Source organism: Aquarana catesbeiana, linkage group LG02 (assembly GCF_042186555.1).
Source record: "Aquarana catesbeiana isolate 2022-GZ linkage group LG02, ASM4218655v1, whole genome shotgun sequence".
Taxonomy (NCBI): domain Eukaryota; kingdom Metazoa; phylum Chordata; class Amphibia; order Anura; family Ranidae; genus Aquarana; species Aquarana catesbeiana.
The window spans coordinates 335,455,009-335,480,247 of NC_133325.1; the positions used below are offsets into that span (position 1 = coordinate 335,455,009).

Here is a 25,239-nt window from a genome sequence, read left to right on the forward strand (position 1 = left end):
ATGGATTCCAATATGTTTTCCTTTTCCAGGAAGTTTGGAAAAAGGACTCCCTCTACATGCAAAGTATCTACTACTGGCAATCAGTTATTCACCAATCTTTGATAACATACCATGCATGAGGTTTAACTAAATTTAGCACATAAAATGATTTAAAAGGTCACAGTTACATTCATTATGTGGATATGGCAACAATACATTATTTAACAAATGTAGTGGCACCTGATTATTATTAGAATTAAGTTGTTTTATTGGTATTCATTTCAATTGCACATCCTCGTGACTGAGCACCACATCCTTCAACCCACTCTCTGGACCGATTGCTCTGCCTTATCACACAGTATTTATAATTATACTTTATACATGTATGTAATACACAAGCACTAAAACCTATTTATTTACAGTAGATTGTGTATATAGTAGCTTCACATTTTATTTTTTGAACATATACACATACCTTCATTTTCTACACACATTTTTTTATTTTTTTTTAGCAGGCCCAGCTTTGTACCATGTTCCTTTATAACTCTAACCTAATTGGTACTAGAAGAAAAGGCTGGCCCTGCCCATTAGGTTGCATCACACCTAGTCCCACTCCACCTCCTTAATGACAGTACCAGGTAGTACCATGTTTATAGGCAAAATAAAACAAACCCTTCTACATAGGTTATACCTGTTTATCTGAGGCCCTCTATCCTCTACAGTCTTCTAAAACACACATTTTACACAGCATCTCCCAGCAGCAGAAAGCAGGGAGCAGGGATCTGATGTCACACACACTGTGCAATAGTTTTGCACAGGGCAACCCAGATCCTCCTCTTCTCGGGTCCCTCGCCGATGGTTCTGGCCCCTCCCCCCTGCCAAGTGCCCACACAGCAAGCAGCTTGCTATGGGGGCTCCAGAGCTGAGCTGCTGCTCTGTGTGCCCATTCAGACAAGGAGCCATGGTTTGGCCCTGCCCCCCCTCTCTCCTTATTGGCTCACTGACTTTGATTGACATTATCAGGAGCCAATGATGCTGCACTGCCATCTCAGCCAGTGAGGAGGGAGAGTCCCGGGCAGCTGAGACACTCCTGCAACATTGCTGGATCGAGATGGGCTCAGGGTATTAGGGTGGTTGAGGGGGGCTGCTGCACACAGAAGGTGTTTTTATCTTAATGCATAGAATGCATTAAGATAAAAAACCTTCTGACTTTACAACCACTTTAAGCTGTCTGTAAGTTCCCAATTGGACTAAAGCAGTAAAACGAACAGTTTTGAGAGGTTCCTTGGTGATGACCAAGCATTCTTTGGATACCAAACCCATGCCCTACAGTGAGGACACAGAAATACTAAAGGCTAATACTACAGGCTAATACACTATTCACTTATCAAGTGAATGTGCACTCTACAAGAAAATTTCTCTCAGAACTTAGTGAGTGTGATGAAGCTTCACTTTGCAAAGAATACCCAATCAAATGCACGAGAAATTAAAAAACAACAATATTTTTGCTTGCAGATGTTTGGATGATGGACTTCAGCAAAGCTTTACCTCATTCACTAAGCTCTGGTGATAAGAGTCCAACTGCATTTGCAAAGTGAACAGCCTATTTACCCTCAGTAAAGCCTAGTACACACTACTAGTTTTTTTTTTTATCAACACAGTGGGCTGAATGAAAAAAAAAGCTCAGATCGGAGCCACTGTACTAACAATTCAATGTTGGTACAGCATTCTCCCATGCTGTGCTATTGTGTTCTGACAGAACACTCCGATCGGTGCTCTCAGCCATTGGTTGAGAGTGCTGATCGGGAGTGGTTGGGAGTGCTGATCGGGAGTCGGTCAGCAGACCTTTTTTGGTCATGCCCCTTCCCCTTGGACTGGCTGCAGCACACACAAGCTGAATGTTGGCTGGTTTCTACTGAACCGGCCAATGCTGCCTGATATTCAGCCCGTGTGTATGGGGTTTAAAACAATCCCAGAGAATCTGCACCAATATGTAACAATTGATGTAATCAGTAGTCTGCCCAGACTGTGCAACTTTAAATACTAGTAAGTTAGAATGCATAATAATACCATTCATAATAGACACAAAACAAAAGCCTTGGAAGTACAGAACATCAGTAATATATCTTAAAGTGATTATAAACCCTTATATATACCCAGTGAAGTGACTAGCTTCAGGTTATACACAGAGATGAAACAAATCCCCAAATCTGCAGCCCTCTCTCTGCTACAGTCTTCCAAAACACACATTTTACACAGCATCTCTCAGCAGCAGAAAGCAGGGGGCAGTAATCTGTCACACACACTGTAGAGCTAGAGCACAGAGCTTCATGAAATCTGATAGCTGATTGGGGGAAATGGACACCCTCCTTCACAGGCTAACATAAACATAGAGCTGAGGACAGTCATCTTCTGTGCACTGGAGGTGGGAGGCAAGCGGTCTCCTAGGAAGCTGAGGTGTTGGCTTGATCTTTTAAGAATGAGTTATGCAGATAGAGAGAGGGGAGATCAGAGAGGAATCCATCTCTGTGCTTTAGATTCAGGTTAGTACACATTATAGTGGGATGTGCTTTGTTCATTTTTCATGTCTAAGGTTTGCAATCACTTCAAGATACAGTATCTCACAAAAGTCAGCACACCCCTCACATTTTTGGAAATATTTTATTATATCTTTTCATGTGATAACACTGAAGAAATTACACTTTGCTACAATGTAAAGTAGCAAGTGCACAGCTTGTATAACAGTGTAAATTTGCTGTCCCCTCAAAATAACTCAACACACAGCCATTCATGTCTAAACCGCTGGCAACAAAAGTGAGTACACCCCTTCACAGGTTGCCACTGGAGTCCTATTCCACTCCTTCATGATGACATCATGGAGCTGGTGGATGTTAGAGACCTTGCACTCCTCCATCTTCCATTTTGAGGATGCCCCACAGATGCTCAATAGGGTTTAGGTCTGGAGATATGCTTGGCCAGTCCATCATCTTTATCCTTAGCTTCTTTATCAACGCAGAGGTCATCTTAGGGGGGTGTTTTGGGTTATTATGTTGGAATACTGCCCTGTGGCCCAGTCTCCGAAGGGAGGGGATCATGCTCTGCTTCAGTATGTCACATTACATGTTGGCATTCATGGTTCCCTCAATGAACTGTAGCTCACCAGTGCTGGCAGCACTCATGCAGCCCCAAACCATGACACTCCCACCACCATGTTTGACTGTAGGCATATTTTGTGAGATACTGTATATAATAATACAATAGATGTGTATTAAACAAATAAACCAATAATTTTGAGAATAATTGTTTATATCACGTATCCATATTATTTTGTCAAAATATGTACAATAAAGCAGGTCTTAAACAGCTAAACACAAGATTTTTTATTGTGTCTCCCTGTAAGTAGTATAGTGGAACACAAGGATACATGGCCCTTGCATATGAATGGGACAGCAGACAGCAGACAGCAGACAGCAGAATTTTAAAACAGAAAGGAAAACACCACACACCTTTATTGTTGGATAAAGAAAAAAAAAAAGGAACAAGACCTTAAAACACACATAGAAAGATATACCTTGGATATTATTCGTACAAAAGAAAATAAATTCATAGGGGATATGAATGCACATACCAATGGTTTTGCCTATAAATGGGCCCAAAACACAAACATCAGGAAAAAACCCTCTAACTACACTAATGAACGTAATACCAACAAAGATGACAATGTTACTAATTTGTCCTCTTCTTCTTCATCCCTTTCTTCTAGTCAATCTACAATTTATCGTGATCTTTCGGGTGACAGATTGCCTAAAAGGCGTAAAGGCAACTCGGATGCAGCATCTACCGAGTCATTAACACATCACCTTGGTAACTCATCATCACGCTTGCAATCGGTTCACTCTAAACAGGCACCCGTACGTTCAGTACCCATATCTCACCCCTCACCCCCGGTCACTCGTGGCCCTCAAGTTTCGGCTTCACATACCATGGTTTCCTTGGCACCTACCACTTTGATCACTGCTTCTCCCATGCATCCTAATATCACTAATAAGGTAAGCACTACTGAGGTAATTATCTCTCCTCTTGGAACTCCTCTACCAACTGACATCAAATTAGCACCCCTTTTTTTAGGGAAGGAATAGGATCTGGGTCTTTCCCAGACCCTTTATCCACCCACACAAATGCCACTCACAATGATCAGCAATTATCTATTGTTAATCTGTCTTCGTATAATTTAACGGACGCAGAGACACAAGTCCTACAACTAGGCCTAACTTTCTGTCCTGATTCCCAATATGATAAATTTTCACTCATCAAAGATCTGCATTTATTTGCACGTAGGCTCTTATATAGGATCATTTTTGATAAACTCCCACTAGAGATGCATCCAGCAGACTCTAATTCCAACATTCAGGAGAATATTGAGGAACATCAAGCTCTTGAGGATCTCATGGAACTTTGGGAGGAGGGACACGCCACCGACAACAACACCATTGGTATCCCCCTACTGGCGCTGTCGGTCGAGGGCATGTCATGCCTCCCTCCTCAATACTTCAAACCTAAGTCCAGACTCTTTCCACTTTTAAACACTAATCCCAATATATGGACATTTATTCAACAAACATCTAAAGTGATAGAGGATTTAAACATTTCCTCCATCAAGACCCCCAACTTGACTTTAGAACAAAAAAATGCTATCAAATCTTTGCAAACAAATTCTGAAATAATAATCAAGCCCCCTGATAAGGGCGGAAACCTGGTTGTCATGGACATTTCTCAATATGTAACTATGTGCAAGAAAATTCTTATGAATCGTAACTGGTATCATCCTATTTCAAAAAACGTGATTAATAATTATAATGCACAATATCGTGCCATCATCTTTAGGGCTTACCACCAAGGTGTCATTGACCTTAATACCTTGAATTTCAGGGATCTGAGGATCCCCACCTTTTATGCACTACCCAAGGTGCATAAATCTTTGACTGAACCCCCAGGGCATCCCATAATCTCATGTTGTTCCAATCTCACAGAAAATGCCAGTTCCTTAGTAGATAGTTACCTTCAACCTCATGTTATTTCACTTTCTTCGTATATCAAAGATACTATTGACCTTTTGAGAACAATTGAAGGCATTTCTCTCCCTAGCAACACTTGGCTAGTAGCCTTGATGTAGAAAGCCTGTACAATGCTATCCCACATGACCAAGGAATCAAAGTGATACAACATCATCTAGATGAAAGGGGTCCTTCCTTTGCCAAATACAATGCATTTGTATTGGACTTGCTTGACTATATTTTGAAACATAATGTTTTCCAATTTGACTCCTCCCACTACCTCCAGGTACAGGGAGTCGCAATGGGGACCAAATGTGCCCCCTCCTATGCAAACCTGCAACTGGGGGGTGGGAGAAAGCGGTCCTTTCTAGAGAGGATCTGAGTCATCTTCACAACAAAATTATTGTGTGGTATCGCTTTATAGATGATGTCCTTATTTTTTGGTCTGGAACTCAAACTGAACTTAATGAATTTATACAAATAATTTCAAATAATAATTTTAATTTGAAATTCACTATGCATTGTAGTCAGAACAATATTAGCTTGCTTCTCTATTGATGCAGAAGATAAACTCGACTCATCTCTTTATAGAAAGCCCTCAGTGGAAAATACTATCCTCCATATTCAAAGTTTGCACCCTACCTCTCTAATCAGAAGTATCCCCTACAGCCAGTACTTACGGCTCAAATGAAATTGTGGCAAGGACTCTGACTTCCAAACTGCTGCTAGGGATCTATATAATAGATTAGAATCAGAGGTTACAGCCATGCCTGTCTTAAAAAAGCGTTTAATCGGGCCAATGCCAAAAATAGAAATTCATTAATTGTCTCCAATAAACAAGTTGCTAAACCCGACACAGTAATGCCCCGTACACACGGTCGGACTTTGTTCGGACATTCCGACAACAAAATCCTAGGATTTTTTCCGACGGATGTTGGCTCAAATTTGTCTTGCATACACACGGTCACACAAAGTTGTCGGAAAATCCGATCGTTCTAAACGCGGTGACATAATACACGTACGTCAGGACTATAAACGGGGCAGTGGCGAATAGCTTTCATCTCTTTATTTATTCTGAGCATGTGTGGCACTTTGTCTGTCGGATTTGTGTACACACGATCGGAATTTCCGACAACGGATTTTGTTGTCGGAAAATTTTATATCCTGCTCTCAAACTTTGTGTGTCCTATCACACATTTTCCGTCGGAAAATCCGACCGTGTGTACGGGGCATAAGAGTTATCACTCGCTATTCTAGTCAACACAAAGAAATTAGACAAATATTGACTAAATTTTGACCACTTCTATCAGCAGATCCCACTGCAAGTAAATATATTAAAAACCTTCCTGAAATCACCTTTAGACGAGCTCCGTCCCTCAGGGACCATTTGGTTCATAGCCATTTTGAAAATATTACAGCTTCCATAACTCAAACCAATTGGGTTACTTTCCCCTGTGGTGCCTGTGATGTTTGCCAATATGTTGATCGAAAAACCAAATTTAAACTTCCTAATGGTAAATGGCATTCCACCCAGTCTAGGGTCACCTGCCAGACACCTGGGGTTATCTATTTGGCTCAGTGTCTGTGCAGTGGCTTCTACATTGGAAAGACGAAACAACAATTTTTCAAACAAATACGAGATCACATTAAACCAATTAAAAAAAATAGGATGGACACTGCCATCAGCTGGCATGTTGGCATATATCACCACTTTAATCCCCAATATTTCAAGTTTCTGGTACTTGAACATGTCCCTCTAGATTCTCGTGGGGGTAGCGTTGATCGCATTTTGCTACAGCTAGAGGCTTGGTGGATCCACGACCTCAAAGCTACATTATTCCCTGGATTCACTGAGTGCCTAAGTTTTAAGTCCTTTCTTTAATCACAACGAATGTTAGCCCCTAGGGTATCCCTCTATATCGGCTGTTTTCCATGTTTGGAGGTTTATTCCTTCTACACCCCTCCCTTCCCATTTCTAAATTTCTCCACCTTCTCTTTGTTCCCATGTACTATTGTCTATATTTCATTCTTCATTATGTATTGATATATAGGTATATTTATTGCTCATGAACAGCGTTGTGTTTATGTATTGATATATAGGTAAATTTATTGTTTATGAACAGCGTTGTGTTTATCATTAAATATACATACATGTTTGATTTATTTCTTTATTTCATCATTGTCTATATTATACTTTACATGAGTGAGCTTGGTTCCCCATCTAAACACCCGGATAGTTTAGAGTCGTTCAGTGGTCTTGGTCTTGTTCCCCTTGCCCTTCTCTGCTTTTCCCTTTTCAGCTCATCCGTGCCAGTCCTTGTTTCCCCCTCTTTCCCATTTGAGAGTTAGGTCATTAGTGGTCATACGGATGCCCAGGGCATGCTTTACCATTCTTAGTGCATGCCCAATTTTATGCCCGGCTGCGCTTCGAGGCTTCCCTGATCCTGTGGTTGGCATATTATGCCACCTTGGATCACACCTCTGTTTTACCATCTCTGCATCCTCCGGGCATTTGTGGGGATGTTGGGTCTATTTATGTTCGTCCTATGTTTTCGTGGACGGACTTGACCCCTCCCTCCTCGCACGACCCCATGGGTGATGTAGTCTGAGGGATCCCGGCCTTTTGCGCATGCGCATTGGCGTTTCCTCATCCGCCTCTAGCCGGTGATGTCACACGCTGGCTCGGAGCGGAGCGTGTTTTCAGACATTCCAACCGTGTGTGGGCTCCATCGGACATTTTCCATCGGGTTTTCCGACACACAAAGTTTGAGAGCAGGCTCTAAAATTTTCCGACAACAAAATCCGATCGCGTCAATTCTGATCGTGTGTGGCCAGTTCCGACGCACAAAGTGCCACGCATGCTCAGAAGAAATTCCGAGACGGAACAGCTCGGTCTGGTAAAATTAGCGCTCGCAATGGATACAGCACTTTCGTCATGCTGCAATGTAAAAAATGGTTTAATACAGCGCACTCTCTTCTTCTTTATAATGTGAGAAGAATTAAGTAGTTTTGCTGCTCATATTCACACAGACTTCTCACAAACTTCTTTCTTTATTATTTATCGTGATTCCCTCAATATATTTTGATTTGTCACATCTGACAATTTTTTTTTTGTTGTTTTATTTTTTTTTTTCAAGGCTGTTTTTTTTTGGGGGGGGGTTGTATTTTTTTCAAGGCTGATCTTTGTTTTATTTTATTTTTAGTTTTACTCTATAATATTTTTGTGTGTGTTTTGGGTGTTAAGTTACCACAACACCATTATTATCTTGTATTATTTAATCTCAAGAAGGTTGCTTGGTGTTGGTGTCCCTTGTTAATTTCACATTGTATTTTTGAAATGTACCTGAATCCGCACAAACAAACTGTCCTTTTTTAAGGAAAACACACATAGGCGAGTATAATTGAAACAAAAATTCCTTTATTAAGGGCTCAGAACCAAACAAAGAGGGAGGCAACGCTGAAGAAACAGCAGAAATTGGCGAAGCCTTGGACCCCCAGGGAAGACATCAAATCTTTTCCTGCAAAATTGGTGCCCTGAGGAGTCCATATCTAAGGGAGTGCAGTCTGGTCCAGAAGTCCCAGAGATCATGAAAGCAGCAGATGACATCTGTGTCCCCAGGCTGTGGTACTACAAGAGGCTGCATCTTTTGTCAGACCAGACTGGACCCAGGGTAATCACTCTCTGGTCTTCTTTCCACGATTCCTTCCCGGCTGTGGCTCTGGTGTTGGAGATGTGGCAGGAGGAGGAGTAGGACCTGGAGGAGGAGGAGGAGGAGGAGGAGTAGTAGGACCTGGAGGAGGAGGAGGAGGAGGAGTAGTAGGACCTGGAGGAGGAGGAGGACTATGTGTGAGGTTACAAATGTGGGTAGTACATGTTATTTGGCCCCATAACCCCTTATTGAGAGCTTCCAAAATTAAGGACTCACACAGGAGTTGTTGGCCCTCCTCCATCTGCATCATTTTGCAGGCAGTTAGGCCAGCAAAATTCTCCTCCACACTGTGGGGGCTTCTCAGGGCCTCTGTAGCCTTCCAAAAGAGGCCTATGGCAGCCTCCTCCAGATTACTCATCTTCCTGCCACTTTGTCTTTGAAGGTGTAGGGGAGGGACCTGGATATCAGGCAGCCTGCTTGGCCTGGCCACCTCCTGGCTGAGACTTCCCTGTGTATGAAAAAGGGACATGGTTGTAGTTTTTGCATCATCAATCACAATCATAAATTAGTACTCCAAACTAACATCTAGTTAACATCATTGATTGGACAACCATGAAGATTTAGAGGAATGCTATAGTTGGGCTCCTCCACATGTTGCTGCCTGGAAGGCCCAGGTTGGGCTTCAGAAACCTCAGCTGGGGGGGGGGGGGGCGTGGAAGGAAGACTGGAGAGTGCTGGCCTGGGTTCAGTCTGACCTGCCAGAAAATGCAGCCTGTCATAGTACCACAGCCTGGGGACATAAATGTCATCTGCAGCTCCTGATCTCTGGGAATCCTGGACCTTCTTGTGCTCCCTTAGATAAGTGCTCCTCAGGCCACCAATTAGGTTCTTCAAATAGGTGATGTCTGCCGTGGGGATCACCGTCTTCACAAATTCCAGCAATTGATCCAGCGCTGCCTTCCTCTTTGTTTGGTTCTTATATTCAGGGTGGTTTATTTCCCAGAGACAGGGCAGCTCCCTGAACATATCAATGAAGATTGCCATAAAGTCCTTATCTTTCAAGATATCCATTTTCACTGCAAGACACAACACAAGACAAACCCTAATGTCAGCCTAAAGTCTTCTAAAGTCTTCTAAACTTGTGCAAATACAGGCCTCAATCTAGAAGCAGTATAGGCCCAATGTTAAATCTTACCTTCGTTATCACGATTGGCGCCACCGTTACTCCCTCCTCTGCTCACAGATCGTACGTACTACACACGCGTGTTACGCTTTATAGACACTGCGCATGCGTGAAACTTCGCCCACCCCTGATGTTCTTTCTAGTCTATTCCCTGCCCCTTCTCATTCAGTGCAGTGGGGAAGAGCACATGGCGGAGTCAGAGCAGGTGTCTGATATTTACACCAACGAGGAGGAGGAAAGCCCGGAGGCAGAAACATCCCGATCCAGAAGGAGACGATTTAAGGCATCAAATATGTCCTTTGGGGAGATGTTGGAGATGGTCGACATCCTGAAGAGGGCCGACTATGATGGAAAGTATGGACCTTACCCCAACCCCAATGTCCAAAAGGCCAAGATCATGGCGAAAGTGGTCAAAAGTCTGCACCGGAATTTGGGGGTACATCGATCGCAAGATCAGCTCAGGAAGCGGTGGTCGGACATGAAATTAAGAGAGCACGAGCAGTACAGAAAGATCCGGAGAGTGCTGCAAAAAAGTAAGTAGTTGTGCTGTGTTCCTAGTCTTTTTGTGTTTATTACATTCGTGTTGCTCCATGTGCTTTTCTTAACTGTTATCCAGTTTAAAATGTCAACTTTCATGTTCATGGGCACATTATTCGTTCGTATCAAACATTTTTCTTTCGGCCTATAAACCACCATTGTCTTGGCCATATGCATTTGCCCACATTTTTTAGGGCCTACTTATCTGAAAATAATTTGGTTGTGTAGATGGGTTTGTTACTAGAATGAAATGCAAACTAGATTCTGTGTAAGGAGAGGACACTCAGCAGCTGTTTAGACATCTGGACGCTGGAGCACTAGTGTGGGACACAAGAACACCCTTTTTATTAGGGGCCTACACAGGTGCTCCAGTGTATACTATAGGGGTGTCTCCATCTGTGAAGCTTGTACAAAACAGGTAAAGTATTGAAGCTTGACAAAGGACACTAAAAATTCTACATCTTGGAACTCTGCCAGACAATTGTACCCCACTTCCAAGCAATTTTTCATATTTATAGTTCTTCCCTCAAATATCTGTGTGCTAAGTATACCTTTTTTTTTTACATAGGGGAGAAAAGACTCGGAGGACTCCCCTCATCCGAGGAGACCAGAGACCCCCCACCTCTGGAAGAAGGGCAATGCACCCAAGACAAACAGAGCAGGAGGAGGAAGACGTGGTGGAAATTGGCACCACAACAGGTGAGTGTCTGCGACCACAGGCTCAGGTAAGAGATGGATGCCGGCATATTTATAAAACATGTTTTTTTTTGGTTTCTATCTTTTTAGGTGATCGTGATGTTGTGGATCCAGATCCTTTCACCTCGGAAAGTGCACAGATCCTGATTTGGGGGGTTAATGGGGTGTAATAGGGACTTGGAAAACATCAAGAAAAACATCAATGATGTTCTTCAAAAAAATAAGAACATCATTGATGTTTTGGGGAGAGTTTAAAACCCTCCAAATCCCTTTGTTTTATGGTGTGCTACAATTTTTTTTTAATTTTTGTCAAATTGGATAAAAGCCAAATTTTGAAGATGCACACAGTGTGTCAACATGTGCTATCTGCCATCACGGGAGATCAATGGACGCGTTTTGGGGGTGCAACCCCTTCCTCAATAATAAAGTAGCTGAGAGGAAGGGGTTGCTCCCCAAAAACACGTCCCTTGATCCCCCATGATGGCAGCTAGCACATGTTGACATTCGGCTATTTGTGTGCATCTTCAAAATTTGGCTTTTCCGGGGATGACTTCACCCCATCTGAACGCAATATCAAACAGAGTTTCTAAATACTCATGTCTGATATTGCCTTCAAGTTCTACCAAATGTGAACTTTGTAAGTTCAAGATTTGTGTCTTTCTTCTTGGTTTTAAACATGCCTGTTTTATCTTAAATGGACATTTCTACTTTTTCTAATGTGACCCCAAAAATTGTTATACAACAAACATGTCGGTTTGTTTTAAAAACCTTTTCTAAATGCACATGTGATTGTGCAGGTATTAAAAAGTTTGTTAATCAAGAATGTGTGGATTATTGTCTCAACGCTACAACACTTTTGGGGTGCTCTAATTGCTGCTTTCTGTGACAATGGGTGTTATTTCCTAAGGGCAAATCCACTTTGCACTACAAGTGCAGTTTTAAGTGCACTTGTAGTGCAAAGTGTCTTTGCCTTTAGTAAATAACACCTAACAGTGCTTTGTAAGGTTACACAATCACGCCATTTTCAGGACTCACCACATTTCTGTCAGGGTCAGCTAAAACAAACACAAGCAGTAAATGTCACCAAAGATTTGCTTATTTTGTTTTTTTTTATTTGAAAAAGGTTTTACACATTGTCTGGCATATTGATAGCCCCCCTACCCGCAAAGAATTCAAGGTATCTTAGCCAGACATCACGGGCACTCAGGGGGGCAAGCCAGGACGGCCACTTTCAAGCGCCGTCAGGGTTGGTTCATTTTGAATTCCGGCCTCAGGCCCAACTGAGCCAGCATAGTTGGCAGAATGTTGCCGTAAAAAGTTGTGTAGAACACAGCACGCCAGGATAATGTGATTCAGTTTGTACTCCACCATATGTATGGGTGTAAGAAATAGGCGGAACCAGCTGGCCATGATTCCAAACATGTTCTCCACCACTCTTCTGGCTCTGGCCATCCGGTAATTAAAAACCCTCTGGTCCAGGGTGAGGGTCCTCATCGGGAATGGCCGCATAAGATGGTCTCCCAGTGCAAAAGATTCATCCGCAACGAAGATGAATGGAAGTCCTTCCACATTGTCTTCTGGAGGTGGTAAGTCCAAGCTGCCATTCTGGAGACGCCTGTAGAACTCCGTCTGGGCAATGACTCCACCATCGGACATCCGGCCATTCTTCCCCACGTCCACATACAGAAATTCATAAGTAGCCGACACCACCGCCAACATCACAATACTATTGAACCCCTTATAATTATAATAGTACGACCCTGAGTTGGGTGGTGGGATGATGTGGGACGTGTTTCCCAACAATTGCCCCTCCGCAGTTAGGAAAGTCCCACCGCTGGGCAAAGTGGGAGGCCACAGTCTGCCATTCCTGTGGCGTGGAAGGAAACTGTGGAGTAAAACAAACAAAAAAATTAGTCTTTTTGCACATAAACATGGAAAGCAGATTAGACACAGACATTCTTGGCCAACATCAAGATAACATTTATTTATGGGAATTTTTAAAGATCAAAGTATAAGGTACACCTATCATATTCCCCCTCCCCCCCTCTCATGGGCCATTTCTAACATTATAGCGGGGGAGCTCTTGGACAGGTAACCCTCTCCACTTCATTGAGAGATGAATGCCTAAATAATGTGTATTACTTGGAACAGCCCACTGGACAGGTAAGAAGTGTCATAATACAAAGATATAAATACACACTGTACACATTTTAGCACATTTTGACATTCTGCTATTACCTATCAAGATAATAATAAGATACCAAAACTTTAAACAGTACCATTTGAAAGTATACAGGCAGGCCCTTGCACTACATGTTTTGGGGAATTCATCCATACATCTGACCACAAAAGAGGTAGGTATAGTGTGTATGGGTTTGGCAAAGTCAGCAGACAGATGATTGAGGATAGATAGAGAATTGGTATCAGCTGACTTAGCAGTTGGGGGAGGGAGGGTTCAAAATGATTTGGGGACCCCCAAAAAAGCCTCTGGTACTCTGCCTGAATTTAAAGCACAAATCACATTTCAAAACATTTTAGGGGTGTTTGGGGTAAAGCACTACTATGGAGCTGATAAAATACATTGTTAAGTGACTACATGAGGTGAATATAGGGCCAGGAGAGCATGCTGGGGAGGTAAGTGAAGGCAAATATGTATGAAGGAGCAAAAAAATAATTACAAAAATATCAAGCATGCATGAGGACAAAGGGGACATTCACAGCATATTACAATCATGGTAATTTGGGAATGAGGAAAGAAATACAATATATTAGCAAACATTAAATACAAGAAAATGTGATGTTAAAGGATAAAAATCTTACCTTAATATACTCCTTCTGCAGGACCTGGATGATGGCAGAACAGGTCTCTGGGATAATGATCCCCAGAGCCTGGGGGGAGATGCCTGTTGAGAACTTCAAGTCCTGCAGGCTTCTCCCCGTCGCCAAGTACCGCAGGGTGGCGACAAGCCTCTGCTCCGGAGTGATGGCTTGCCTCATGCAGGTATCCTGCCTGCTGATATAGGGGGTCAGCAAAGCCAACAAACGGTGAAATACGGGGTCCGTCATCCGGAGAAAGTTCCTGAAATCATCAGGATTATTCTCACGGATCTCATGGAGCAAAGGCATATGAGAGAACTGGTCACTCTGAAGCAACCAATTCTTGGTCCATGAACTCCTCCCCACCCTGTTCATGGACTGGACTTGTGTCAAAGTCAGGACCCCAACACCAAGCCCCCGCACAGCACGAACTCTACGAGGAGTACGTATACGCAACATGGCTAAAAAACGGTCGGCTGCCCAGAACGAAGTAACAGAACGCACTGAAGAACAGCAAGGCCTGTGAAGAGCGACCTGAAAAACCGAAACGAACGAACAAGAACAGAATGACAAGAGTCACGCGTCACTTGCTGCACGCACTGAAGAGCAGATACAAACCCAAAAGCACAAACTGAACAGCAGAAAACGATCTGAAAACCACGAGTCTGAAAAAATCGCAAATCATCTCTCACCAAACTTTTACTAACACGAGATTAACAAAAGGAGCCCAAAGGGTGCCGCGCTTAGTTCTGAACTGGCCTTTTCTAGTCTTGTCGTACGTGGTGTACGTCACTGCGTTCTTGGCCATCGGAAATTCCGACAACTTTGTGCGACCGTGTGTATGCAAAACACGTTTGAGCCAACATCCGTCGGAAAAAATCCATAGATTTTGTTGTCGGAATGTCCGATCAATGTCCGATCGTGTGTACGGGGCATTACTATGCGGCGCTTCTAATATTGGTAGGCTGGGCTTCAGCCTGTTATGTGCACGCTGTTTCCATGATCTGTTCACTCTTATGGCTTTATTACCTTTATTTACTTCACTTCATTATTGCTTTTCAATTGCTACCTAATTCATATAACCTAGGATCCTTTGATTATCAGCGCTCCCTTTATTTAACCAGTTTAACTTATTGGAGATATTTTTCTCCTTATAAACTTTTCAACATACTTAGCCATCTTCCCATTTCAGTCTTCTTACCTTCACATATCCGATATTCTCTTGACAACAATTGAGTTTTATTTTAATTTTATTTTTATATTTTCCATATCACAACCCAGATTCCCCCTCCCTATGTCTTTTTCAGCTTGCTTCCTACACTTAACTTCAAAGCAGGTATATTAAAGCCGCTTTTAAGAGTGTCCACTATATGGATTAATAAGTATATATCCTTCAGTAAGTATTTAATATATGAGACAATTGTCCTTTTCTGTCCATTATTTCTCTGTCACAGACATTCATTAAATTAGTTATTAATCCTACAACAATTTTCTGTTTCATAGTCTCGCCCTTCTGTCCTCTATGGCCACACATTTGACTGATCTTCTCGAATTAGGGCACTTGGGGTGACTGTTAGGGTCCGGCCTTGTTTGTTTGCTGGTGGTAGCAGTTGCTTGGGTAAGTGGCTTTATCCGTGGTTTTCTTTGGAAACCAAGCCCACATATTATCTCATACCTTTATCTAATATAACCTGATTATATAATTCTTATGTTTGTTATAATATTTTTGTGCTTCCATTTGTCTAGTGTTTCTGATTGACCTTGCACATCCCCTGAAGAAGCTAATAGTAAAACATGTTGGGCTAGTGTGCAACGTACCTTCTATCGATTTTGAATTGATTGTTCAATATGACCACCAAACGTTTGTCATTTTAATGAATATATATCTTGTACATTCTTTTAACTTTGTAAAAATACACATTTTTTTATTTTACTTTAATTAATGAAATTCTTCTGTATTCTCATTGGCACCGCAAAAATCCCCTCAACCCCCAGCTCTCTTTCATGTTTACTGGGATGAGGTGCCTGATTCAGGGGTGTTGTACCATGAACCAGACCAGCTTTTTGCACCACACACCTTTATTGTTGGATAAAGTTGACTGCAGTCTTTATTATTGGCTTTAACAATAAATGAGTAAATAAACAGCTGTAAAATTTATTTTAACCCTTTCATGACTAAGCCTATTTTTGAAATGTGGTGTTTACAAGTTAAAATCCGTATTTTTTGCTAGAAAATTACTTAGAGTTCCCAAACATTATATATATATTTTTTAGCAGAGAATCTAGAGAATAAAATGGAGATTGTTGCAATATTTTTTATCACACGGTATTTGTGTAGCGGTGTTTTAAACACAAATTTTTGGAAAAGGGACACTTTCATGAATTTTAAAAAATCCAAACAGTAAAGTCACCCCAGTTTTTTTGTATAATGTGAAAGATGATGTTACGCCGAGTAAATAGATACCAAACACGTCACCCTTTATAATTGCACACACTCGTGGATTGGCGACAAACTACGGTACCTATGAATTTCCATAGGCAACGCTTTAAATTTTTTTTACAGTTACCAGGTTAGAGTTACAGAGGAGGTCTAGTGCTAGAATTATTGCTCTCGCTCTGACGATCGTGGCGATACCTCACATGTGTGATTTGAACACCGTTTACATATGCGGGTGTGACTTCCGTATGCGTTTTCTTCGCTGCGCGAGCTCACGGGGACGGGGGCGCTTTAAAATTTTTTATTTTTTTTTTTTTTATACTTGTAAATTGTGTTTAAAAAAAACATTTTTTTTTTTAATTTTATTGCTGTCACAAGGAATGTAATCATCCCTTGTGACAGTAATAGGTGGTGACAGGTACTCTTTATGGAGGGATAAAAAGACCCCCGATCCCTCCTTTGCACTTCACAGTATTCAGATCGCCGAAAACAGCGATTCTAAATACTGTGTATTTCTTTAAATTCAGCGCCATTGGCAGCCGAGTAAAAGGGAAGTGACGTCATGACGTCGCTTCCGCGTTTACATTCAGAAGGCTGCAGCCCGCCCCCAGCCGCCGAAGGCGGCCGATTGGACACCGGGCTTCCCGATCGCATGGGAGGCCTGGTAAGAGCGGCGGGAGGCGGCGGGAGGGGGGGATGTCCCCTCCCGCTCCTCCGGTATAACAGCCGAGCGGCTTTTAGCCGCATCGGTTGTTATACTCGGATAGCCGATCGCCTGCTCTAAACAATGGTACTGGGATGATGCCTGCAGCTGCGGGCATCATCCCAGTATAACCCCGGAAAGCCGAGTACGCAGATGTGCGTATGGTCGGCGGGAAGGGGTTAAACACCTGCCATCAGCTCAGCCACTACAGCTCAAGCTGGAATACATACAATTGGGGGTAAAATTACCCATAACATCAAAACATTCTTCAACCAGAAATCACTCAGATAATATAAACTTTAAGAGACCTAGTCAGTAAAAAATCTAGGCTCAAAAACTGTCCCCCTTAACAAAGGTGACACTGCCACATAATAATTAGCTGCGACAGATAGGGAGGGAGGGAGCACCACAGCTTGTGCTTACTGGGGCCACTGAACCTCAGGGGCTTGGAAACCCCTTTTATATTTCAAATTTTTCCCACTCTTTTCCCAAACTGCCTGGATACTAGATCCTAGGAAAAGGTGATCAATAGAGCACCTTCCCGCTCTTTTCTCAAACTGCCTGGATACTAGGTGACCTGACCTATACAGGGGAAGGTGACCAATAGCACACCTTCCTGCATTTTCTAAGTTAAGAGGATACTTGAAACTCCGCTGCCACAATCCCATGAGGGAAGGGGGGGTTAGAAACTGTTTCCCCCTTTTTCCCTTCATGGGACAGCATACAGCAGAATTTGAAAACAGAAAGGAAAACACCACACACCTTTATTGTTGGATAAAGTTGGCCGTGGCCTTTATTATTATTGGCTTTAACAATAAATGAGTAAATAAATAGCTGTAACATTTCTTTTAAACACCTAGACCCCCACATCGCGGCCATCTAAATGCAGGTATGGAAACCTGCATTGAGAATATCCAATCCAATATCAGATAAGTGGACCCCGTCAGGCCTATATAGCCCAGGGAGACGACCCTCCAATTCGGAATGGGGGTGTGAAAACCCTGCAAGTGGACCTAAAAACGTTTCCACTGATCTATGTAACCTCCTTCTAACCTTTTTGAGTGGGCGTAAAGAAACAGAGTTCAACCACCTCAGTCTAGGAATTATTTCTGAGAAGACTAAAATCGTATTAGGGGAGGACAAATAAAACCTCACAATATCGTTATGCATAGAAAAAATTAAATCAAGAGATTTGACCTTGCCCAAATCATTACCACCTAAGTGTAAAAGCAAAATGTCTGGTGGAGGCCAACTCTGGTATAATTTGCCCAAAACCACAAATAAATCTGCCCAAATGATACCCCGCTTCCCATGCCAAAATACCCTAAACTTATCATGCTCTAATCCCAGGCTCTCAATGTAGATTTGATGACCTGCTCTCTGGTTGGCCCAATGGATGAAGGAGTATCCGACAATCCACACTATTTTCTGTAAGCCTGCAATATTTTAAATAAGTGAGTTAGGGTGAACATATAAGTGGAGTGATCGGAGTCCTGGTGTTGTTTTATTAATGTGTGCCCATGAATAGAGATGAGCTTTATGTTCGGGTCGAACATGAGTTCGACTCGAACATTGGCTGTTCGCCCGTTTGCTGAATAGTGAATAATTTGGGGTGTTCGCGGCAAATTCGAAAGCCGCGGAACACCCTTTAAAAGTCTATGGGAGAAATCAAAAGTGCTAATTTTAAAGGTTAATATGCAAGTTATTGTCATAAAAAGTGTTTGGGGACCTGGGTCCTGCCCCAGGGGACATGAATCAATGCAAAAAAAAGTTTTGCATCAGTGTGTTGCCCCGCCCCCTCTGACACTACGGGGAAGCCATAGGGATGTCCCCGTGCATCAGAGGGGGCGGGGTCACCCGGTTACATCAGCGGGTGGCCCCCCTCTGACACTACAGGGAAACCATAGGGATGTCCCCGTGCATCAGAGGGGGGCGGGGTCACCCGGGGATGTCACCATGTGGCCCCGCCCTCAGTTATAAAAGAACTGTCACCTGCAAGGACGCGTCATATGGCGGGTGTCTCCCATGGAGGTCGGTCGTGAAGCTTTTTTTTTTTTTCTTTTTTGGTCTGTCGGCGGAGCAAGAGAAGAAGAAGAATGGACTACATGGGACATTTTTATTTTTTTATTTTTTAATAAAGGACTTGTCCCAAGCTGTGTCTTGTCATTTTTACCATTTTGACACTCTTTTTGTGAAATGGTAGGGGTGCATTTGTACCCCATTACCATTTCACACAGGGGGTGAGGCCGGGATCTGTGGGTCCCCTTGTTAAAGGGGGCTTCCAGATTCCGATAAGCCCCCTGCCCGCAGACAGCCACAACCACCGGGCAAGGGTTGTGGGGATGAGGCCCTTGCCCTTTAAACATGACGTTTAAAGTCTACATTACACCTTTATTATCTGCGCTGAACAGAATACGTTTGTTTTTAAAATTGTCCCCCCAAATTTCAATAGCAACAACTATTTGGAATAATTCCAAAAGAACACTATTCTTTAAATAACCTTTATATTTTCATGCCAGGTCCATATGGCAGCGAAAACCAGCGGACCCTGTCTAAAGGCAAAAATCCTGATCAGATATGAAGTCTTGCTGCCAAACCGCCCTCCCATTAAAATATTCTACAAATCTCAGCCAAACCAATAAATCTTCCCTGATATCATGAAAAATTTGAATGTGTGAGTAAGGGGATTTCAGCAATAGCTAAATAAAGTCTACGAGAAAATTTTTTTCCAATGGGCATTATTCTGGTGGCAAATGCTAACTGGCCTAAAAGCGATTGTACTGCCTTAAGTGTAACCTTTTTCTTCCTGATTATAATTAACAAACAACAGCGCAGTTTAATGATTTGTTCCCTAGGCAACCTAAATTCCATATGTGTAAAATAAGTGAGGATTGGGGGCGCTGTGATCATTGACTGGTATGTGATCTAAACCAAACAATGAGGCATCCTAAAAATTCAATCTTAGTGACAAAAATATATAAGAGTGTATTCACAAATTGTCCACCTGGACATAGATCACTGAAGTCCATCCAAAATAACAAGAAATTGTGAATCGGTTAGTGTCTTTAAGGACAGTCTACATACAACAATGAAAACCTCAATCTCCCAATTGTGATGATATCTTCCGACAGATAATGAATATTCCTTCACTAGAAAAGGCAAACGACACCAATGTGACTGGTTAAGTGATCTGCTTACCAGATCTATTTAACCTCTTTCCTGGGAAAGATAGTCAAATAGCGCTTTTGCAGGATTGTGCCTGCTCACATCAGTTGGAATGGAGATGGTAGAAACCTTTCTCCTCATGGATAAAAGCAGGACATATAGAGAGAGCAAAGAACATCCATAGCATAATACCGTTTATTAAATAAAATCAGGATATAAAAATAGCCAAATGGCTCCTTACATTTAAAAGTGGCTATCCCGGCACTGGGGTTGCTGGCTTCTCATAGAGAGTGGTGTATGGAGTCACCTCTGCGTCCACCTCCGTGGATGGCGTGCGTTCCACCGGTCCGCACAGACAACCAGCTGCACCAGATGTGGCGTAGGCAAGACGGAAAAACGTGACCAGGTACCGCCTCGATGTACGTTTCGTAATTGACATCCTCAGGAAGCGTACCTGAACACTGGAGGTCACGTTTTAAATAGTGGATATGGTTGCTATGGAGAAGTGTTTGCGCAGCCTCAGTCTCGGTCAGGAAACAGAAACGAGCCAAGTCTCCAGTAGGTTGTACGTACAATGTTTAAAAAACTTCAATTAGCTACAATCAAATGATAGGGAAAACAAAATCCTCACATGTAACTGGGAACATTACTAGTGCAACATACCTTAACACCTTAAAGGTGGGGTTCCGGCCACAATATATTTTTTTTTAAAAGTCAGCAGCTACAAACACTGTAGCTGCTGACTTTTAATAAGGAGACTTAGCTGTCCAGCAAGCCCGCAATGTCGGCCCCTCAGGCCGATCCGTCCATCGGATTGGCTGCCGGTACCTCCATCTTAACGAAGGGAAACAGGCAGTGGAGCCTTGCAGCTTCACTGCCCGTTTCCTACTACACATGCGCGAGTCGTGCAGCGCTTTTTGAATGGCCCCATGGTTTTCTGGGACACACACAGTTCCCAGAAGGCAACGGGGCCGCTCGCCGAAGAGGAGGAAGCGCCGCGGAATAGGAAGAGGCAGATTAGAAAGACTGCCTAGCAACAAGGGTTTCAGGTAAGTTAAATTTTTTTTTAAATGTTTTATTTTTTATTTTTTTTAAGATTTTTGATGCAATTTTTTTATTTTAGGGTGGCCCTCCATTTTAATCGTGGTTGAATAATTAACGAATTCTGTAATTAAAACAGGATCCACTAGGTAGTAGTATGGGTCCTAACATAGAAAAACAGATCTAAATTGAATACTGTCATATTCACCGACTATAAATCACAAGAAAAAGATGAATTGAAATATAGTACAGCCACCTATCCTCGGAATAGATGGATTTCCCCCGCTCAAAAAATAGGGGTTAGCCCCAGGTGGGCTGAAAATTAATCTTTGGACAAGAAACAGTTTAGGTCCAGCTCTATATTCATTCCTAATGGTTGCATAGTTCTTAATTTATAAATCCACTTGGTTTCATTTTTAGAGATTTCTCTTTTCATATGGGTTCCCCTCCCCTCCCCTCTATGTTAGGACCCATACCACTACCACTACCACCTAGTGGACCCTGTTTTAATGACAGAATTTGTTAATTATTCAACTACGATTAAGGATACATCATTCTATATAGTATGTTGCACTAGTAATTTTCCCAGTTACATGAGAGAATTTTGTTTTCCCTATCATTTGATTTTAGCTAATTGAAGTTTTTTAAACATTGTACGTACAACCTACTGGAGACTTGGCTCGTTTCTGTTTCCTGACTGAGACTGAGGCTGCGCAAACACTTCTCCATAGCAACCATATCCACTATTTAAAACATGACCTCCAGTGACCAGGTACGCCTCCTGAGGATGTCAATTACGAAACGTACATCGAGCCGGTACCTGGTCACGTTTTTCCGTCTTGCCTATGCCACATCTGGTGCAGCTGGTTGTCGGTGCGGACCGGTGGAACGCACGCCATCCACGGAGGTGGATGCAGAGGTGACTCCATACACCACTCTCTATGAGAAGCCAGCAACCCCAGTGTCGGGATAGGCACTTTTAAATGTAAGGAGCCATTTGGCTATTTTTATATCCTGATTTTATTTAATAAACGGTATTATGCTATGGATGTTCTTTGCTCTCTCTATATGTCCTGCTTTTATCCATGAGGAGGAAGGTTTCTATCATCTCCATTCCAACTGATGTGAGCAGGCACAATCCTGCAAAAGCGCTATTTGACTATCTTTCCCAAGAAAGAGGTCAAATAGATCTGGTAAGCAGATCACTTATCCAGTCACATTGGTGTCATTTGCCTTTTCTGGTGAAGGAATATTCATTATCTGTCGGAAGATATCATCACAATTGGGAGATTGAGGTTTTCATTGTTGTATGTGGACTGTCCTTAAAGACACTCACCGATTCACAATTTCTTGTTATTTTAGATGGACTTCAGTGATCTATGTCCAGGTGGACAATTTGTGAATACACTCTTATATATTTTTGTCACAAAGATTGAATTTTTAGGATGCCTCATTGTTTGGTTTAGATCACATACCAGTCAATGATCACAGCGCCCCCTATCCTCACTTATTTTACACATTATTAGGAGTGAACCCTGGTTGATAAACATCCCAAAGGGCCAGTTGATTAGACTTAGAAGAAACTGTTCAGATAATAATGAATATCTGGAACAAGCAAAGTGGATAGGAGACAAATTTTTAGCTAAAGGGTACAATAAGGTATTTATCAAAAATAAGATACAGGAAGTATTCCAAATACCATGTGATGAGTTAATTCAAGATAAACAGCAAAAAAAACAGCAACAACAAAAGGAGGTCCCACTCATAATAAACTATAGTGTTCAAAACAAACAAGTGGAAGAAACCATTACAAAATACCTGCCTCTTCTGAAAGCTGATAAAATGCTCCAAAATAGTTTACTTGACAAACCCCATTTTATTTATAGATGAGCACCAACATTGAGAGATCTAGTAGAAAAAAATGTTCCTGACCCCCCAAAAAAATCAGCAGGTCTAACTTTTTTCAGGGTAAAGGTTTTTCGCATGTTTCGCATGTAAAAACACAAATTTTAATGGACAAAAATGCATTAAATTTGGTTCTACAAGCACTAAGAAGGAATATGAAATTAAAGAATTTATGTCCTGTAGAACTGAGGGAGTGGTGTATGTACTCCAAGGTACATGCTCCCTGCAGTATGTTGGGAGAACAAAACGTCCATTGTGGAAACGAATTAGAGAACATATTCAGAATATTAGAAACTGTTTCCCAAAGCACAGTGTTTCTAAACACTTCACAACTCACCACAATAAAGATCCCACAGGTTTGAAATTTGGGGCCATTGATAGATATAAGCCACATTGGAGAGGATCTAATAAAATTAGAGAATTAAGCAAAAACGAATCCAGGTGGATTTTTGAGATGGGTACACTTGCACCAAGGGGCTTGAATATTGATTTTGATTTAAATTGTTTCATATCAGATTATTAATTTTTTTATACCCCGTGCAGATTCTTCTACTCTCGTATTTTAATATATATTTTTAACATATTTTTTTAATAAGGATCTTTTATTGGTATTATTGTCTATTCTCTCTTAATAATTTTAAACAATTACCGTGAAATGTCAAATATAAACCATGCTATTGTGGATAGATTTCTGACTTATATTGCGTAGTTGTTATTAGTCACCAGTAGGAGGTTTTTTTTATATATCTTTTTTGTATATTTTTTTTATATTATCCTTTTAAATATATACGGTTTGAATTCATCTAAGGTAAACGGATTAGTGAAGATCTAGATACTAATCACTGATACTGTATTGTGTTCATTATGATCGAATTAGGAATTTTTTGGTTTTATTATAGAATTTCTGACTCTCCCTTGTCTTATTGGATTGTTTAAGTGTGTTTATATATGGTTGGTTTCACTTATTGAACCATATATGCAGGGTTGTTTTGAAACCTGTGTATTAAGCCAGAGTAGAAATGGACCATAGCCCTATATTTATTTAATCATTGTTTTAATGAAGATCGCTTTCATATTTTAGAAGTGTATACATAGAAACTACCACTAGAGGGAGGAATTTGAGTAGTTAGTGCTTCCTTGTTTGTAATGCAGATATGCATCAATAAGCGCTTAATAACAGTATTGCTAAAGTTTTTAATTGTAATGGATTGTTTAATAAAGCTTGTAAGTAGCATATTCAGGATAAGTTTGGTGTAAAGACAAAATGATGATCCAACGATATACCGCTGTCTCTATAGCAACGCTGGCGCTAGCTACAATACATAAATGGAGACTCAGGCGTCACATGATTTTCCTTGAAAAAGGCACGTTCGGGTGATGCAACGTGTAGGAGGAGTCAGTGACATAAAGTATTGAGGCCAGCAGCTTGTTACAAGCGGTGTGAGGACTCACCGCGCCCCAAGCGGCTGATTGTTTTTTCTCCATCCAGACATTGATTACCCAGGCTTATGTGAGTGGATCCAGTAAAGTGTTACTATTTTAAAGTAATTGCTTACTGCGCAATGATGTCCTTTCTGTTTATTTCACATATTTGCAATACTTGAGAACATTTATCTGGAAGCCCTCAGAATACAAAGAAATTTTGGGAGATCTTTGTGAATAGATCTATCTTCTGCCTAATTATAAAGCATACTATCTATAACTGAGAATGGCTTTCAACACATAATTTCAACTTGGGATTTTTTACTATATGAGATAACTATATGAGATCAATTTTATTAATATCGGATGATATGTTTAGCAATTATATTTATTTATTTATGTGTACTTACCCGATATCACAGGTGGATGTTTGTGACTTAGTCTGTGGAGTACTAGATCACAGCTTATTGGTATAGTGGTTTTGACCTGACCAGACCCTTATATATTTGATTTATTCTAATTTTTAATTTTTATGTGGAGGGATTGATTTATCTATTAACTGTGCACGGATCGACTGGTAGGTTAATATCAGCGCAACTAAATATTTTTTTTAATACATTATTAGGAGTATTTACTTCTCTCAGGGGAGC

General features: G+C 41.6%; 1 protein-coding gene across 2 annotated transcripts in view; it reads right to left on the reverse strand.

The window, feature by feature from the left end:
* The window catches only part of CFAP47 (cilia and flagella associated protein 47), a 769,322-nt gene that overhangs the window by 210,660 nt on the left and 533,423 nt on the right, over positions 1-25,239 (reverse strand). The gene's annotated exons all lie outside the window — the stretch shown is intronic.